The sequence below is a fragment of the Cimex lectularius genome, unplaced genomic scaffold (genome assembly GCF_000648675.2).
Source record: "Cimex lectularius strain Harlan isolate CLEC.00 unplaced genomic scaffold, Clec_2.1 scaffold237, whole genome shotgun sequence".
In the NCBI taxonomy this organism is placed as follows: Eukaryota; Metazoa; Arthropoda; class Insecta; order Hemiptera; family Cimicidae; genus Cimex; species Cimex lectularius.
The window spans coordinates 502,536-519,466 of NW_019392868.1; the positions used below are offsets into that span (position 1 = coordinate 502,536).

Consider the following 16,931-nt stretch of genomic DNA (forward strand, 5'->3'; position numbering starts at 1 on the left):
GTAGATGAACTACCTTTTTTAACTACCTACTAACCCAACTTTTTTCCTTTTTCAATCACATCCACCAGTATGTGGAGGGCCCTCCTCTCATATTCTCAATCTTGAAGGTCTAATTTTAAATCCATTACGAGGGTCCGTTTTGGAGATGTGGATAAAAACCTTACATCGAGATATGTTGAAAAAGTCCACATCTCCCAAACCCCCGGAGCCAAACTTGCTCAACCTATCCAAAAAATAGTTCCTCTCAATTAAGTACCCTGGACAGATCATGATCTTATGTTCTAAGTCTTCAGGGATTTTGCAGAATTTACATTGATCATTCTCCTTCTGGTTTATTTTATGAAGGTAAATTCCACAAATTCCATGATTAGACCTAAGCCTATTTATAATTATGGTATCCCTCTTGGAAAATGGAACAATTTGAAACCAAGGCTTTTTAGACAACTGAGGGTTTATAGAAGTATAGAATTTTCCGGTTTGTCTACTTTAGTGTTACCCCTAATGCCGGAGTGACCACGCACCCACAGGAATCATATATTCACTCCTTTTGACGATTTAACCTCAAGGACCTTTTTGCTTATCCATGTCACAAGATAGTTGTTGTCTGAATTAAGGCTAAAATTCTTCAGACTCTCCAAGGAACTTTTTGAGTCTGACAAAATTAATAATGATTCCCAGGCCGAGTTCAACTTCATAATTTCAAATACGCCCCAACACATCCTGACACATCATTTTAAAGTATTTTTTTACACTGAAAACAATGGTGCAATCGGATTTAATATTGGTAAAAAAATGACAAAGTTATGGCAAAAAGAAAACCGCCAGCATAATTTCGACGAGTAGCTGAATAATTGCCTGTGTTTTACGTTTTCGTGGTCAATTGGCCAAGTTAATCTTTCAATTAATTAAATTTGAAAATGGCAAAAAAAAGGGAAAAATTCGAACGGTTGAGATGGAGAGTTGGTGTCCGAGAGGGCCGATTTTTCATCCATCAAAATACATTACAGTAGATTACAATATACACTAATGCACAGACAGGATCAGGATTGAAAGTATTTACCTCTGCATTGATAATCCCAATTTAGAACTCAGTATGTACAGTTTAAAAATAAAAAATCATCAGATTTTTTATGGTGGACCGCAGCATCCGAATGGTTGCATGATAGACTCTCAGCTCTAGACCCTGCGGTCATGAGTTCAATTCCCACAGTCACCCCTTTGCACATTGTATAATGTATAATATGCAAAGTTCATAAGGCCATTAAAAAAAATTATGGTAAAAAATCAAGTTTTTCAATTTTTTCCTATCAGTGCATTTCTAAATGATAAAATCCGTTATTAATTGATACACTAAATAAATAAATTGATACATAAAAAATATAAATAAACTATATAAAAGATCTCAATAACTTTAAAAATGGGTTTACAGAATGGGTAGTTTTTAGGCTTTTATATGAAGTCGTGACCTAGCTCTTTTAGACTACCCCTCTTCCGTGCAATGGTTTAATTCATACAATTTGAAATAAAACAAGAAGAGATTGTTTTGACTGATATTCCTTGCTATCTCTACGTAGTACTAAAAAATAATTAATTCGTAAGGGAAAAAACGTTTTATAGATCGGAAGTTGTAAAAACTAGAGTAGAAGGGTTTTCTCAATTAAAAACAAATAAATACCGCCAGGGAATGGAGTTTCTAGTTGGCAATTAATAGTGATTGAGTATGATGAGCAATATTTCTTGATATAAAACATTTCATTCATAATATATTTTCAGAAATAATTTATTTGTACCCTATTCATGTGGAAAAAACATGTTACAGATTTTTGCATGGATTTTTTTCTCCTGGTACCAACATTGACATTACGTCCAGCACTGTACCCTGAGGAGACCGGTTAAGAGAAAGAGGGATTAATGGGTGCGGAGGTATCAAACCTATCATAGATTAAGTCAGTGATGAGGGTTCTCAGAATCTCAGTGAAAGGCTTGGGCAGTAGGGTTAGAAAGGATGAATTGGTTTAATGGATCTTTTTTTTTTTTTTTTGACAAAAGTAATGTTGAGGTCATTGTGGGTAGTGAAGTTAGGACTGTAGTACAGAGCATCGACACTGTCTGAGGACTTTTGATAGGAAGAATTGGATGTGCTGGATATTGATGATTTAAAAGAACCTCACAGTTGTACTTCCAAGCAGCATAAAAGAACTAACCCATGAAAATGCCACAACTAAAATAGTTAACACATCCAAATCTCCAAAACCTAGAAAAACACAACAACCTTATAATATATTTGGGTGCCAAAACACAAAGGAGCTCTACGTAATGAAAAAGCAGAAAAACTGGACATAGGAGGATCTGCAAGACCATACATAGGCCCAGAACCTATTCTTGGGATAACAAAAACAAATATAGAATCCTCCATCGCAAAATGGATCCAAGCAAAACAAAAGGAGAAGTGGATAAACTCTAGTGGTGCTAGACATAGTAAACTTATGATGGAACAACCCTCACCAAGACTGGCAAAACCATTGCTGCAATTGGAGAGAGGAGTGGTAGGACTACTAACCGGTCACTGGCATCTGAGAAAACACCTACACAACATGGATATATACAGCGATGACCCCATTTACAGATTATGTAATGAGGAGGAGGAAACAGCCACTCATATCATCTTCGAATGCGAAGCAACAGCTCAATGGAGATTTAACCTAACGTTTGGAAAAAACTTAGGGAATCAAATTGCAGCAGCGTCAGTCAATGACCTGATACTTCTAAGAAGAAGGATGAGTCTATTGCAGTTAACTAAGGAACTAGGAAGGTACAATAAGCCAGAAGGCTGCAGTGCCTGGGGAGTGCAAACTCCAATTCCTTGTATCTTTTTTACCATACCCGAGAATATTCGATATTCATCTGGGTAATTGGTGATACCACACTGACAAATAGCATGCACTCGAAACACTTAAAAATTCATTATTTGACCTCGGTTGATTAAAAAGTAGAAAATACCCAAGTAATCAAATAACACACAGAATCCTACAGCTCAGAATGGGTCTATAAAACAAAAGAAGAGGTCAACAAATTCCAGAGAAGCTAGACACAGTAAACTTATGATAAAGAACCATCAGAATAACTATACTAGCAATGCACTATATAACGGCGACTAGCGTCTGAGAAAACACATACACAACGTGGGTATATTCAATGATGCCACCTCTCCTTTGTGAATTATGTAATGAGGAAGAAGCAACTGCTCACATTATCTTCGAATGCAAAGCAACCAGTCAATGGGGACATAACCTAGAGTACCAAAAAGGCCAAAAGAATTGCAGCAAGGACAAACAATGACCTATTACTTCCTAAAAGAAGCATCAAGTCAATTGAACTAGGAATATTACAAAAGCCAAAAGGATGCAGTCCCTGGAGAATACGAATCCTCTCCTTATTATTATTCAATTATTGTCATCAACAACTCCATATGTCCAGAGTAGTTGCACTAATGTCATGTATAATAATAAACTTGTTGTTAGTTGCATTTTAACAGTAAAAACAGATTTTGGTCCTAAAAGTCTTTGTAGTTGAACAAGTCTTTTGTTGAGCTGTTTCTTATGTCTTGTGTATGGATTCCATGTCAATCTGCCGCCTAGATATAGACCTCAGTAACACATTTGAGTGGAAGTGATTAGCTCCTTTCGTTGACGATACTGGAGGGCAAGACTAGTTTTTCTATATAAATATACACTCTGGGGGCGTCGGTGGCCGCAACGGTTTGGGCTCATCACTGTAAGGTAAAGGTCCCGGGTTCGAATCCAGCGGCCCTGCATTCAAACCCGACATCATTGCAAACGGTTTTTTTTCTCAAAAACATCTACATCCCGAGGGTTCATGTAACCTCGTAGTTGAAATTCCCTCGTTAAAAAAAAAAAAGAAAAAATATATATATTTAATGATTGTTGAGAGGAAAAGCAAATAGAAAATTTTCTTCAAGAAATAATGTGAAATTGAACAGAATAATTGTAAAATTTTGAGGCCAAAATAAGTCTGTTTAAGGAAGTTGGGTATAAATAATTAAGGCAAGCCTGCTACGATACAAATTGAACCTCATAACATGACGTGGTATGAAGGCTATAAACCCCTAGGACAAAGCAATGTAAGATAGTATCGTTCCTTTGTGGTTTAAATGTTACCATTATAAAAACTATAATAACGATTAATTGTAAATTTTTGAGGTATTGGTTTTAGTTTTTATGTACAGGTTAGATTTATGTGCTTTCTCTTGTGTTTGTCCTTTTTTGAATACTTATCACACCACTCCGAACTCAACAGAAAATCTTTCAATTGTAGAACACATTACATAAGACTTGTTGATTTTTTTATTACTCTGATGGTATAATATTAAAAAGAAACTTTTTAAACTAAATGTTTCAGGTTAATTACTGTTATATACATATATAAAGCAATTTTCATTCACATGATTACTACATGTTCCCGTTTATTGTGTTATGATTTTATTGTTTTGCAATATTTTTATGTGGTAAATATTGTAGGATAACTTGTTTAAAATGCAAGGTGAAGAAACAAAAAATTAACTAGTAAATTGCAAATTACTATTAAATATGAAGTCTTAAATATATTGAAATACACAAATCAGCTTGTCTTCTTCACTCTATGCATTGAATTTTACATAATTGAAAGTGGTAAAAGCATGAAATCATATTTTTTATGATTTCAGTTGGATTCAATAATTTCATGCCTTGCACCCATAGTCATATCTGAAAGTTAAGTTGAATTCATTCTTTGTATTTCAATGCAAAACATAATTATGCCTCGCACATTACAATTTCTTTGTAATTTTAAATGTAAAATAAAACAATTAAAAATTGTCGGTTGAAAAAAATTAACCTAAAACTGAATTGTTTCTTACTTGTCTGGAAGTGCCTAAATTGCCTAATGGCCGGACAGGAAGGCATAGAAAGAAATGAACAAGCTACAATAACCAATAAATGGGCAGCTGTCACCCCTGGGATAAGAACCATCAGATCGGGGTGAGTGCTTAAGTTGGAACTGGAAAAATGGCTTGAGAAAAAAACTCAAGAACTGAAAAGACACCAGGTACAAGGCAAGCTAAGAGATTTGTAAATCACTACTCACTCAAATGCCGAACTGGAACCATTGAAAAATGTTTTAACAATAAGAATAATATCAATTGAACTCAACAAAGGAAAAAGGTTAGTTGAAAGCGGTCTTTAGGCCTAGCAGAATGGAAAGGCATAATGCTACTTATTGGGCCAATGGGATTAATCAGTACAAAATTAAACAAAAAGTAAACAAAGCTGAAAAGATAATGGATTTAATTTTAAATAAATTAAAATAAATTGTGGGGCGAAATATGACATATTCCGATTCATGGTATCGTCTGGGTGATTTTGCTCAAGTCAGATTTCTTTTATAAAGTTGTGAGTGGTGGGGTGCCAGCATTCTTTGAGTTACCCAGACCCAAGGCTGAAGATGCTGAAGAAGCAAAACGCTGGAATGTGTCTGATAGACCAACCCAGGTCAAAAATTGTAGACAAGGCAGATAGGAATTGGTAACGATGTTTTCTGTGAAGTGAAAATGGAGGCTTGAGCAGACCTTTTTAATAAGAGAGCTCACATGGTCAAGCCATGTAAACTTGGGGTTAAAAAATAACGCTGAGATTTTTAACTATACGACAAAACATAATAGAGGGAACCAGTGATTTGAGGAGAGGATAGGAACTCTGTATTATTATTATTATTATTATTATTTTTTTTTTTTTTTAAATTAATAAGTACTGGCATGTGTTAGGATTAAAGAATGCCATTGTACTTGATCTTCGATTGATAGAATGAAGATCATGGTTGATGATAGCTTCATAATGACACTTGTGGGACATTGAATTTAAAGCTGTTTCATCAGCAAATAGATGGAATTTTGAAAAATTAATAACTAATGGATTATCATTTAGATAAGATTATTAGCAGTAGAAGAAAAACCACAAAGATGTATCATTTTCCAAATAAGCAAATTTTGATTTATGGAGTCACAAAAGTCAAGTAGAACAATAGTACACTTATTGTAATCAATGCCTAGACAGATAAAATCTGAGATTTTGAGAAGGGCTGTCTCAAAACAATGAAATTTTTGGAAGCCAGATTGAAAAGAGGATTCAAATGCATGGGAGTCGATAAATAAGGATATTTGCTTAAATAAAATCTTAAATACTTTAGGTAGTGATGGAAGAATGCTAAGGTGCACAACTGATGAGTGACGAGAAGGCAGCAGGTAAAAAGGGGCCAAAAATCCAGAGCTGCAAAGAAGGCTCCATTTCACAATTCAGCTTTGCAGTTGGTTGACAAAGCAATCAAGAATCTCCAGGAGATACCTCGTTCAGACCAAAGTGGCTGGTGCCATTGGTTCTTTCAAGTTCTCCAGCAAGGACAAGCCTGCGAAGAAACCTGGTTGAAAAAGGCAGTAAATAAAGCTGCTTCACCCAAGAAAGTACCCAGTGCGAAGAAGGCTGCCACCACACCCCATAAACCATGTGTGATTTCATTAATAATAATAAAATAGTGGTCGGCATCACCCTTCTGCTCTTCGGTTAAAAACCTAGGAACCTTTCCTGGCATTCTCACATTTCCCAAATTTCCCGCCATTCCATTGCCTTCCTCGCCTGTTTCGTCGGTCCTGGCTTCTCTTACCTTTCTCCACCTGCAAACTCCTTGTATCTTCCCTTATACTTCCCTTCTTCGATTATAGCTGTTTGGCATACAGTGGTCTCTCGGAGGAGGGAACGCGCGATTGAAGCGTATTATGAATTGTTGCGTAAGATTTGTGTATGGCACCCCTCGGGGATCCCAGGTGTCGGGGTTGTTTTCCCAACTTTCCTGGCTATTCCCCTCCTTCCGTGCACAGTATTTCCTAGGTTGCTTTCTCTTCCAGTCCATCCACACTTGTCGTCCTCCCTACATCAACCAATCCCTCCAATTCAACTCCTCACATCTCACTCGTTAGACCCGCTCATCCCCAATTGATCTTATCCTTCCGCAACATACAACCCATACCTTCGAAAGATCCTTTCTGATCCGAGCCCCTAACTAAAACTGGAACTCCCTTCCCCTTTCTATTCATCACGCTTCCCCCTTTTTCCTCCTTTAAATTCCACCTGTATAATCACCTCCTCTCCCTCCAAGCAGAGACCTCACATTAACATTTGTTATTTTTGTTTAATATCTCGTAATTTTTTCTTCTGTCCTGCCTTTTTTTTTTTTTTTTTTACTTTTAACTTCATAGAAGGAACTTCCTTTATTTAGTTCATGTAAATTATTCTTAGGGGACTCCAGTCCCAGAATAAAGTTATTTTTCTTCTTCTTAATATTATATAGTTTACATTTTTTTACATCAACTGTGGGTGTGCACCCCTACATGTAGATGAAGATATAATTTTTTAGTTGTGTAATATACTGTACCCATTAACTGCTGTACCCTCTATTCTGTACTTAGCACACCGGTGAGTCCTAGTTTATCAAGAAACTTGATTATTAGGCCTGGTTTCAGTGGTTGAATTTCTTCTGTGTTACGTTGTACATCCCAAAACACGTCCTTCTGATGGTAAATGCGGTGCCACAGTTTGCTAGTAGGTGTGTTGGTGTCTCCTCTGCTGCAGAATCTGCATCTGCCGTGTTGGGTTGTGTCAATCTTCTTCAGATGCCTGTTCAGTCTGCAGTGTCCTGTTGACAATCCTATCAGGATTCATAATTTTTCCTGCTTCCTTTGATGCATTCTGTTGTTCCTTTCCTACCAAAGTTTGCTGGTTCTTGGATTATTCATGTCCAATGAGTGAAGTCCTCTGTTTCCTCATTTTCATTTTGTCCTTTTATCGAAGGTACTCATTGATAGTGTGAATCCCGGTCACAAGGTTCTGCACCTAACAACGGTATAGCCACCCCTTTCCTTGCAAGACGTCCACTTTCTCAATGCTGTGTACTCTCATATATCCATGGAACCAGCAGAGAGTGACTTTATTTTTGTATACGTAATCAATTTAGTTCTGCAATTGAGTTAAACCAATAACATCAGCATATTCAGGTTTATCTAGCTTCCATCAGCATAAATTGGATTTAAAAAAATCATAGTTTCTATGTCCTCCTTTTTCACATACAATTACAACCCCGAGAAAGAAGAAGGACGTTACAATTGTAGTCTACTTAGTGCTTTGATGGCAGTTTGGCTATCTGACATGATAGCTATACCTTGTTTTTGTACCCTTTGTTCATTTTGAAATTGGAACATCTGTCGATTGCGTGGACTTCAACCTGTATTTTACCATAGGTTTTGAGTATTTGGTTTCAGGACCGAGCACTCCTCCACTAGACCCATCCGTTTGCCGGCAGATGGTGACATTCTCATGATACTAATAGGGCGGTAGTTATTAGCAAGGGTGAGTTTAGGTTTTGTGGGTAAAGCTTATATTATTTATTAAGGGAAGGATGTTGTTGATATAAAATTATTGCAGCTGTATTATTTTAATTAAGATGCTATCTTACAATGTATGTATACTGTTAAAACAGTTATAATTAAAGTTGGCGAAATTTTTTTTATGTAAATGGTAACACCTGTGAATGAGTTACAACCTTATCTTAAGTGTAAGTTTAAGTATGTGCAACTTTTAATCGTGAAAGATTAATTTTGGTGATAATTGTGTAACTATGTCAAATGCGGGGGTGCAGTGGTTCCTGTTTAGCTTCAAGGTCGTGAGGATCGTCGTTGCCCCCTCCGCCAAGGGCGTCCCCTCTTCGCCAATAGCGGTCGAGCTGCTCCTGCTTCGGTTAACGGTCTTCTGAAGTATGACCTCCATCACAGTGTAGCCATGTCGCCGGTCCGGCCAGCTTCGCCTCGTCTCTCGACTTTTTCGCATGTGACCAGCCAACTTCGTCCACGTGCCGCCGCCTCTGGGACGCCACAGCAATTCTGATAGGGCGGGATTTACGAAGCTGGCGTTCCACGTCTGACAGGATAACAGCAGGAGGTGATTTATAAACAATTTTTTTTAGCTAGTCGATTGCTGGTAGTTTTAAATTTTCAACTCCTGAGTTCCTTTTGCTTGCTCAAACCGACATAAACAACTTGCTGGGATTGGTTCACTTTTATCTTTTGGGACAAATTTCGACAAAAGGATCCTTCCTTTTAAATGGCTCTATTACTTTGAAAGTCCAACGAATTTATTACATCTACCCAATTCTAATCGAAACCAATAACATCAGCATATTTACGTTTATCTAGCTTCCAGCAGCTTTAATTGCATTTTAAAAAATCTTGGTTTTCATGCTCCCTTTTAGCATAAAATTGCAAGAATTGTGTGAATCAATTAATTAAATTGTTGATTTTGATGTTTAACAGGATATCCATTTATCAAACCTAGTACCATCAATGTACTAAGTTCAATAATTTATTTTTATTAACATTTTGACACGTTAGGTTTCTTTTTATTACTAGTTGTATATTTATGGATCTATATTCACCACTGCTTGATTGTTTTTAAACAAGGATCCGTGTTGAATCATTCATAAATCGATTTTTGCAGAAAAAAATGAGTTTTTCAGGTAAAAAGATGTTATGTCAGCTGTCAAGAAAACTTTATATCATTCGTATTTTATATTCATAAAATAACTGACAAATTGTGAGAAAAAATGCAACTTGATCCCTGAGGGTCTTGGCCATTTTGGACCGACCATTGCAGATGAACAAGGTTGACAGATAAGCGAGAATAAGCGGACCAGGATAATCAATGTACAAAGTTCAGTTTTTTCAAAATTCCAATTTCCTATTTTAGATATGTTAGGTTTCTTTTTTTATTACTAATTGTATACTTATGGATCTATACTGACAAATTATTATAGCAATAATTTTCAGTATGTACTAATGTATAATTTTGTATTAAGATAAAAACTCACGAGTGAAGACGGACCCAATAAGTATATTTTCCTCTTATTGTTAATAATTAAAAATCCATAGGACATGCCGGGATTCGAACCAAGTACCGCCAGCATGGCAAATACAAATCGGATGCCTTAACCGCTCGCACAATATAGTTTTAAAGTTCTGATGAATGAGAAGATTCTTCTAAAGCTCTACGAAGGAAAGAGTGTTTTATTGTCTTTGAAATAGTTCTTATCCCTGATTTCCAATAAAAAGTTATAATGCTGACAACTGATAATTAATATGGAGATATTTACTTTACAAACTATAGACAAGCTTTTAACTTTGGTATAGTTGGAGGCCCCATCATTTTGTCTTACCTATTAAAAATGAATAAACTTTTTGTTTATTACATGGGGCATTCGAGCTTGAAATCTTCTATGCTGTAGTGTTTGGATTTTTTTTCAGATAGGTCACATAAAGATACTAAAGATATCTAGGTTTACAATCTGGGGTTTTTCGGTCCGCCTGGCCTCGCTATATTTCAGGACACAGAAAGTTTTTCACTGAATTGTAGTGCAGTTTATTTTTAGTGGCTACTTCTCTTAACGAATTTGGGATTATACGGGGATTATGGATATGCAATTACACGAAAATTGCAAAAACAAATTTGTGTGTCCAGCCCAAAAGCATATCCATGTTAAAAATATTAACTAGACTAGACATTTTGGATCAAGATCAAAACATTTTGCTTCTACATTTTGGACCTGTTTTATACATAAAAATAAAATAAACCAAGGGATTTTAATTTTTAATCAGTTTTGAATTTCTTAGAGAAATATTGAGCATACTGATTAAGTTTAAAACATTAACTAATAAAATTTATTGGCAGATAATTGTTAATAGACGGAAATAAATTCTGATTTTTCTCCCAAAATTCAAACATTTATCATCGTTAATGATTATTCGATTAATTAAGGTTTTAAGTTGAGATAAAAAAGTCAGTGTCACGAGCGGGATTCGAACCCACGAATAGTGCCGGAGGGGATCGAAGTCACGATAGCTCAAGTGGTAGAGTAGCGGCGTATCAAGCCGAAGGTCGTGGGTTCGAATCCCGCTCACGACACTGACTTTCTTATCTCAACTTAAAACCTAAATTAATTGTAATATATTAATTGGTCAAGCAGACCACGAAATTAGTGAATTTAATGATTTAAAATGAAGTATACTTCACTAAAGCTCCGTGGCCATTTCATTTGTCGTCGAGAATCCAATCCGATTACACGACATTTGAAAAATGGCAAAAAGGAGGGAAAATTCAAAAGGTAGGGTTGAGATGGAAGTTAGTGTCCGAGTGGATCGAAGTCACGATAGCTCAAGTGGTAGAGTAGCGGCGTATCAAGCCGAAGGTCATGGGTTCGAATCCCGCTCGTAACACTGACTTTTTTGTCTCAACTTAAAACCTTAATTAATTGAATGTTATTAATTGGTCAAGCGGAGCACGAAAAATAGTGAAGTTAAAGATTATGATAATTTCTGTTTTAATAAAAAATTTTACCATTTTAATTTTTTTTATTGGGGTGTCTTTATACCCAGTCTCTGTAAGGAAGGGTTGTGTAAATCCATTCTTACTGCCTGGCCGTTGACCAATTGGTCGTAATTTAATTACAGAGACTTCGATTTATTTGAAAGTTTTATGTGATATCCTTCTTAAAAAGGATAAATGATGATGATAATTTGGAAGGAAGAAACTTTTCCTCGGTACGAAAAGAAGGTGTCGTTAATGTGTGGACGCGCAAGAGGTAATCTGCTAAGTTTGGTGTAGGGAACATTCTTCTAAAACGCCAGGTTCAGGAAAGCAGAGGTTCGATTGAAACAAACAACCCATGATACATAAGTCGAAAAATAAAAATTTACGTTATAAAAACGTCATGCCTTCAAATATTTTTCTTCATCCTCGGATCTCAAGGAAAGAAAGGTCCAAATCAACTTGACCTACAGATTAAAAAGTTATCACTTGAATAAATGCAATTGTCGAAGCGACAAGGTTCGCATTTGTATTTAAAGTAAATATGCACAGTAAGTCCTCTACAAAGCACGTCCTCGAATTAAGTTGCTGACACGGCAAAAACGATTGCAGTAGAAAAATGTGCCTCCCGATCGACTATGCTCCAGTCAATTCGTTATTATTGAAAGAAAGTGGGGTTACTTGCATTTTTCTGCATCTGCATTCGCCTATTTAAATATTTATTAATCAAAACTAAGAATATTATTTTAAATTATCTTTTTATGTAATTAGATAAAGGTTTAACAAAAATTGGCTCATTTTTTAAGGGTTCAAATGGGGACCTCGTTAGCCGAGTGGTTAAGGCGTCAGACGACTAGTCGATCCCGAGTTCGCGGGTTCGATTCCAACCCCTCTGGACTTTTTTTCTGGCATCTAAGGGGCCCGGTGGCCGCAATGAAAATTGACACGTACTCGTCAATGGAAAGTCTGGGGATCTCAGCGACCATGAATTTAGTTCTGACCCCCTTCGAAAATGGGTTTCTTAGAAGGAAGAACACACGGGTCGCGAGCCCCCAAAATGGAGGAGCACAATAACCATAAAAAAAAGATTTAACTTAAATTACAATTAAACGTATTTTTAATTGGCCTGAATGCTTTTCCATTCATTTTTGATGTTTTATTGTTTATGTGAATCTGAATTTTAATGCTTTTTAACGGATGATTCTGATAAGTATGAGAGTCATGCAAAGCTATGACAACATAGCCAGGAGCATATTAATTGATCTATAGGCCTTTGTTCCATAGCCGCATGAGCGTTCCTCATAGTAAGTCAAATATTTCGGGCCGTCCAAAACATAAAGTCGGTCCATGTTTTGTTTCCACTTTGTGATCTATTGCTACGTGCTATTGTTATTCTAGGTGTAAATATATAACTGATAAGATAAGTAAAACTATCCTAGAACTATCGGTCTTTTTTCGTTCCCATTTATGCCAGTTATTCAATCGCTTTCCGGTGCTACATAAACACGATCTTTGATTTTAAGAAGAAGAACAAAATAAATTTTATTCTGGGCTTTGGGCCTCCATGAATAACTAAAAAGTTTAACATTTGGCTCAACTCGTATCAAAATGAATATATTAATAAAGATTCACTAATTTCGTGGTTTCTTTTGACCAATTAATTAAGGTTTTTGGTTGAGATAAAAAAGTCAATGGCACGAGCGGGATTCGAACCCACGATCTTCGGCTAGATACGCCGCTGCTATACCACTTGAGCTATCGTAACCTCGATCCACTCGGACACCAACTTCCCATCTCAACCACACCTTTTGAGTTTCCCTCCTTTTTGCCTTTTTCAAATGTCGTGTAATCGGATTGGATTCTCGGCGACAAGTGAAATGGCCACGGAGAGCTTTAGTGAAGTATACTTCACTTTAATTAATTAAATTCATTATTTTTTGTGATCCGCTTGACTAATTAATATCATTCAATTAATTGTCACGATAGCTCAAGTGGTAGAGTAACGGCGTATCAAGCCGAAGATCGTGGGTTCGAATCCCGCTCGTGCCATTGACTTTTTTATCTCAACTAAAAAAACCTTAATTAATTGTAATATATTAATTGGTCAAAAGAATCCACGAAATTAGTGAATTTAATGATTGAAAATGAAGTATACTTCACTAAGGCTCTCCGTGGCCATTTCATTTGTCGTCGAGAATCCAATCCGTTTACACGACATTAAAAAATGTCAAAAAGGAGGGAAAATCCAAAAGGTGGGGTTGAGATGGGAAGTTAGTGTCTGAGTGGATCGAGGTCACGATAGCTCAAGTGGTAGAGTAGCGGCGTATCAAGCCGAAGATCGTGGGTTCGAATCCCGCTCGTGCTATTGATTTTTTTATTTCAACCAAAAAACTTTAATTGTAATTATTAATGAAGATTTAAATGTAATAGCATAAAAATAAATGAAACGTACTAAAGATAACGTATAAAAGAAACGTACCATAAGAGGTGGAAAAAATTAACCGAAATTAAATTAACAAAAACATCAGAAGAAGAACGATCCTCGGTGTTAAATTGGAGGCACAGGAGGTAATAAAAAAGACGGGACTTAAAAGTCGAAAGGTTTGAAGAACGACGAATAGGGGATAGGTAGGGGGTTGCAGAGGATATAGGAACGAATAAGGAGCGACTAAAACCGATAGGTTCGTATAAAGGGTAGAGATTAAAAGAGCGGGATCGAGTGTGATGTCTACGGAAGACCTAAATTCTAACAGATTATAAGCATAGAAAGGGGAATGGGAAGAAATTGATAGAGGAAGGAGCCAAGAAAGTGTAGCCTGTGGTAGGAGGTGTTCGTCCATTCTACGATACATATTATGAGAGGTATTTAGGAAAGGAAGAAAGCAGTTCATGATTACCTTGAGTCTATTGACAAGCTAGGTGAGTGAACTGTAGACCAAACAGCCATAATCGAAATAGGAAAGCGCAGGGAAGGAGACCGGGAGTTTGAGGGAGCAAGAATAGGTATGCATGACGGAATTGTCGGAGGATGGAGAAGCGGCGGTGTGTGGTTTGGGAAATATGGGGTTTCCAAGATAGGTTTTGATCCTGGACGATCCCTATGTTTATGACAGATGGATGAAAAGAGGTTGGTTGTTAATGCACTGCGGATTGGTGAAGGAGATGGGATCTAAACACTAGTGTGCGACTTCTGATATTGAGAGTCCATTTTCGACGGTCAAGAAGCTTGTGGTATTTAGGCCCTCTTGGATTGTGTGATAGAGATTTGAAGGTCTCGATGTGAAAAGGAGACATAGATTTGGATTTCATCTGAGTAGATATAGATGTAATTTTTCCAGGGTATGGTATACTGCGCCCTTTAAGAGCTATTGTATCCCCCGTTCTCTGCCTAAAGCACATCGGTGAGTCCTATTTCATCAAGAAACTTGATTAATAGGCCCGGTTTCAGTGGTTGAAGCTCTTCTATGGTCACATTATACATCCCAAAAAATTTCCTCATGCGGGCTAATGTAGCTCCGCAGTTTGTTAGTAAATGTGTTGGTGTCTCTTCAGCCTCCTTGCAGAATGTACATGTGCCATTTTGGATTGTTCCAATTTTCTTTAAGTGTCCATTTAATCTGCAGTGTCCTGTTAGAATTCGCATTCTGTTCCTGCTTCCTTTGACACATTCTGTGATTTCTTTCTTACCAAAATTGGTTAAAAGATTCTTGGATTGTTTATGTCCAATGAGTGAATTCCATTGTTCCTGCATTTTCTTTTTGTCCTTCTGTCTGAGATATTCGTTAATAGTGTGGATTCCTATGCCACAGAAGGGTGTCATCCGAGTAGAAGTGATAAGTGTAATATTTTAGGACATTATGAAGATCATCTTACGATGTCAGGACTTCGTCAATAATCGAGTTCTCTTATTTAAGGGAGCAGAAATTCTCACATAGATGGCAAAGACCAAATCAAAATTGGAGTTGAACTGACCAACTTTGACTAGACAACCCCTCTGAATTTTTTTTAAACACAGCTCTTTTTTTGTCATTGCTTTACACTTTTGTATGGTTGTACTTTTAGTCGTGTTTTTTCGAGTGAAAAACCAAAACAAAAAGTTTTTCGAAAGTACGCTTCTACCAGTAAACAGTTTAGTGATGACTTTATGAGTATAATATTTCCAGAAGAAAGATGCTCTTGCAGGCTCTTGCTAACCAACCATTCAAATCAGGATCGGTCATATAAAAATATCGAAATTGACTACATAGTTTTGATTTATTTATAAGGTGCAAATAGGGCTTTACATGACATATTAGAAATAAATTAAGCTTTATAAACATAATAAAATAATAATAACAGCAGCAATACTAATAAAACATATAATAAAATATACAAAACAATAATGACAATAATATATTTTTTTAAATATTAATTATTTATAATCAAATGATGAAACCACATTATAAAAGAAAAAGACAAAACGGAAAAAAGAAAAAGAAGGAGAAGTAATGATTCCTGTCGTTTTTAAAAACTCAGATGCTATGTACCTGAAACAAGCCAGCGAGGAAGCAGGACGAACTTCCCGGGGAAGCAAACTCGTGCAATTCTGAAGGATAAGGCTAAAGGTTTAGAAGAGGGCTTCGGACATGATTGGTGCGTTTATATAAGGCATAAGGGATGGTTCATTTAGAAACATGGAAAAGAGTAAAAGTCCTAGAATATGCCCTTGCCGTACACCAGCTGAAATTGAGAGAGAAGAGGAGATAGAATTTGAAACTTAATCTCTCTGAGTTCTGTCAGACAGATAGAAGGAAATGAGAGTAGTAGGCGAAAAACCAAAAAGCTGCGTCAGTTTCCAAATAAGCTATGATTAATGGAACCAAATGCATTGGAAAACTCAAGTAGAACAATAATAGTACATCTATTATCTTCAATGCCTGGGTGAATGTACTCTGAGATTATGAGAAGGGCTGTATCATATGAAATTTTCCGAAGCCAGATTGAAAAGAGGATATAAGTTTTTCATGGTATGAATTATCCCAGGGAAGCAAAGTCCGTAGTCTTGACCCTGCAATTCTGAAGGATGAGGCTACAGGTTTAGAAGAGTGTAGAAGGCTTCGGACATGATTGGTGCGTTTATATAAGGCATAAGGGATGGTTATAAGTTTATGGATAAGTTTATAAGTGTTTAGAATCTTAAGGTTGCTTAGGTCATTAATATACGATGAAATATGATCCCATGGTTTAAAATCATAACAGTATCTAATGCAAGAATGATAAACAATTTGAAGGCGATGAGCAGATCTAGATTATAAGGAAATAGAAAAAATAGCACAACAGTAAGAGCATAAAGGAATCATTAGGGATTTAATAAGAACTCTAGTTTTCTGTGGAGTGAAAAAGCTGAGGGTCGAAGAGAATAGAGCTCACATGGTCATATTTTAACTTTAGGTTAAAAATTAATAGAGGAGCCGAAGATATGAGGAGGAGATAGGC

General features: G+C 36.4%; 1 protein-coding gene across 1 annotated transcript in view; it reads left to right on the forward strand.

Annotated features, from left to right (window-relative positions):
• Window positions 1-8,553: 8,553 nt before the first annotated feature.
• The window catches only part of LOC106668379 (trypsin-1-like), a 42,145-nt gene continuing 33,767 nt past the window's right edge, over window positions 8,554-16,931 (forward strand). Inside the window, exon 1 of the mRNA XM_014397071.2 lies at window positions 8,554-9,038. The gene's annotated coding sequence lies outside the window, so the exon portion shown is untranslated. The remainder of the gene's footprint in view (window positions 9,039-16,931) is intronic.